The sequence below is a fragment of the Phoenix dactylifera genome, unplaced genomic scaffold, assembly GCF_009389715.1.
Source record: "Phoenix dactylifera cultivar Barhee BC4 unplaced genomic scaffold, palm_55x_up_171113_PBpolish2nd_filt_p 000314F, whole genome shotgun sequence".
Classification (NCBI taxonomy): domain Eukaryota; kingdom Viridiplantae; phylum Streptophyta; class Magnoliopsida; order Arecales; family Arecaceae; genus Phoenix; species Phoenix dactylifera.
The window spans coordinates 65,110-68,506 of record NW_024067784.1 but is presented as its reverse complement, the minus strand read 5'-3'; the positions used below and the strand labels follow the sequence as shown (position 1 = coordinate 68,506).

Below are 3,397 nucleotides of genomic sequence, written 5' to 3'. Positions count from 1 at the left end.
GCGACCCGATCAGCTCCTTCCAGCCAGCCGAGCGTCTTCCGCATCCAAGAGTCCGGATTCCCAGCTCCAAGCCGTGATCTGCTCCTTCCAGCTCGCGTCCCTCCTTCCTGCGACCCAGCATCCCGTTCTTCATCATCACCGTCCGCGTCTCCTCCGGATCCCCAAATTCCAGATGACCCCGCCTCCACTGCTCTTCTCCCTTCCGCATTCACTAGCATCTGCAATCAAGCCCGAGATCCAGCCATTGACGCCCTTCATCATCTTCGTCCGCGATCTGCCCCCCCAGCATCACGCCCTCCTCCTCTCTCGGGATCCATTGCTGGTCTTCAGCGGTCTATAAGAGGAGGACGGTGGGGAAGAAAGGGGGAGCTCGGTGGAGAAGAAAGAAACAGGGGAGACCCCTATTTCGGTGAAGAAAAGAAGACACCAGCCGAAAGAAAAGAGAGAAAAAGAAATAAAAAAAAAGAGAAAAAGGGGAGGAAAGAGAATAGTTTGTGTTATTTTTGGAAGAATGGGAGGTGAAGGCTTTCATTTGAAGATGGGAGGTCGTCCGGAAGCCATGCTCGGCTAAACATCTAATCTAGGGCTGGATGAAGCCCTAGCAATGTATCAGGGCATTGTAGTTCTTATTTTCTTTATTATTTTGGAGCTTGTTTAAATTCTTATCTTCAATGAAATATCTTTTTATGATGTTTAAACTTTGAGCATGCCATTTACTATTCATGTTTGCTAAAGTAGTCTAAGATGATCCATGCCTAGGAAGATGAGGTGTGCTGCATCCTAGATTAGCATACTTAGGTAGACACTTCATGCTATACCAAAGATGGATTTTTCTAACACTCTTTATGTTTTTATTTTAAAAGGCTTGTAGCCAAAATTGCATGCCTCTCCAAAAGATAAAAATTAAGAACACAATCCTTGATGCAATGCTATGTGGTGGATTCCAAACCCTAGATCTATTTACTCTGATAAATTTCAATCCGTACTCATAGTTTAATTTAGTTAAATCAAGTTAGCAAATCCTTCTTTTTGATTTATTTTTAAAAGAAAAATAACTTATTCTTCAATCCCTGTGGACCGACACCCGTAATCACTATCCTACAGGATACGTGCTATTGCGTGGTTTATTTTTGAAATTGAAATAACCGATCAATTTTTGGCGCCGTTGCCGGGGATTGCTAGCATAGTTATTTTTCTTACTAAAAAAATTATTTAAAAATTAAAAAAAAATTCTTTAAAAAAATTTCTATTATTGTTACTTTTCTTATCTTCTTTTTCTCCCTTACTAATTTTTATTTATATTATTTGATCAGGAATCGAGGAAAAGAATCTGGGATGATCAAAAGGAGAACTGCCGGAAAAGAAATGCTGTAGAGGTTTGCAAAAAAAAAAAAAAAAAATTAAATTGCTGGGAAAATTTCCTTTGGTAACCTCTAAACTTTTCTTATTTAAATTAATTATTGGTTTGAAATTTTGTGGTGATTGTTTGATTTTAATTATAGCAAAATTGTGAATGCGTGCCTGATATACATACACAAATCAATTTGCACATAGTAAGGGCAATCACCCCAACAAGATAAGAGCCGGATTTCATCACCGGACTCTTGCCCAACTTAGGTGAACTCAATCTCACATAGTGTCATCTTTAATTAAAATCAATTAGACGTTAGCCCCTAGGGACATTCGAGCTCAATAGGACGAAGATCACCGAAAGTTGCACCAATTTCGCTCTGTGGCTTAGTTGATGTCTAGGCAAGCTTTGTCCCTATAAAGGAGATAGTTCATCTGTTCGAGGCAAGTGGGTTTTAAGTGGGACCTTTGCGAACGCATCGTGACCCCTCCACTTACCTGGGAGCTTACCTGGTCAACTCGGTTCATTAGACCGGATTGGAGGCTTAGGTGCTCTCTTCAAACCAGTTAGGAGCTGTCTAGTGATTTTAGGACAAAGACTAGGATTGATATGCTTTTCTCTTTTATTGCATGCTTGATTGATCGAGTACTAGTGTATGCACGGTAGTCGTTCTAGAGTACAAAACCTATTACCTTTTGACCCTGAAATAGAACGAACCCTTAGGAACATTCGAGCTAAGATCAAAACATTAGGATCATCCCCACCTTTTAAGATGGCTGAAGAACAACCCAAACTTCTGAGGGAGTACTTTACTCCCACTATTTACACTTCCCCATCTTGCATTCGATTACCTGAGGTAGCAGCTGTACAATATGAAATAAAGTCTAGTGTGATCCAAATGCTCCCATCTTTTTATGGGCTCACCAATGAAGACCCATATAAACACCTAGATGAATTCCTTGAGATTTGCACCACTGTCAAGATTCAGAACTTCACTGATGATGCTCTGAAACTTAGATTATTTCCCTTCTCCCTTAAAGATAGAGCCAAACAATGGCTGAATTCTTTAGAAGCCAACTCGATTCATTCTTGGGATCAAATGCAACAAGAATTTCTTAAAAAATACTTTCCCATAGGAAGAACGAACCAGTTTAGACGTGCCATTACAAGCTTCTCCCAAACTGAGGGAGAAGAATTTCATGAAACTTGGGAGAGATTTCGAGACCTAATCCGTAAATGCCCTCATCATCAAATACCTAAGTGGCAGCTAGTGCAATGTTTCTATAATGGATTGACTGAACGAAACCGTCAGATGATTGATGCCGCATGCGGGGGGACTTTCATGCTTCGAAATGAGCATGAAGCATGGCAACTATTTGAAAACCTTAATGAAAACTCCCTCCACCATGCTTCATGTTCTCGTCAAGCATCCCCGAATTTTCAAAAAAAAGGGGCCATTTGTGAAATAAGTCATTCTATAGACCTGTCTAGCAAAGTAGATGCATTATCCCATAAGATTGACCAACTAATGATAGGAGGACATGTCGTTAGCTCTTCCCAAGCACAAGTGTGTGCTATCTGTTCTAGCCCATCGCATCCAATCCATGAGTGCCCCTCAGCACCCCAATATCCCGAACTCGTGCAAGAACACATCAATCCTGCCCAAACACAGCCCAGACCGGGTAATGATCCATTTTCCAATACATATAATCCGGGATGGCGGAATCATCCAAATTTTTCTTGGAGGCAGCAAGCTTCTAATACCTCCCAACCCTTCTCCCAAAATTTTCAAAACCCTCAGAATTTTCATCCCTACCGTCCCTCAACCCAATTTCAGCATCCTCCTCCTCCAACCCAAAGAAATACAGCCTTTGAGGAGAAGGTGTTGACTGCCCTTCAAGGTTTGGAGGCAAATACACAACTATTGCACTCTCACACACAATCAATTGCTAAGCTACAATCCCAAATGGGTCAACTAGCCAATGCATTAAATAAACGAGAGGAAGGTAAGCTTCCAAGTCAACCAATGAGTAATCCAAGGGGACA

The 3,397-nt window shown here is 41.2% G+C and overlaps 1 non-coding gene across 1 annotated transcript; it reads right to left on the bottom strand.

Annotated features, from left to right (window-relative positions):
• Positions 1-2,499: 2,499 nt before the first annotated feature.
• Positions 2,500-2,605, bottom strand: LOC120105579. Its single transcript, XR_005507938.1, has one exon. It is a non-coding gene; the product is annotated as a small nucleolar RNA R71 (small nucleolar RNA).
• Between the last annotated feature and the right edge of the window lie 792 nt (positions 2,606-3,397).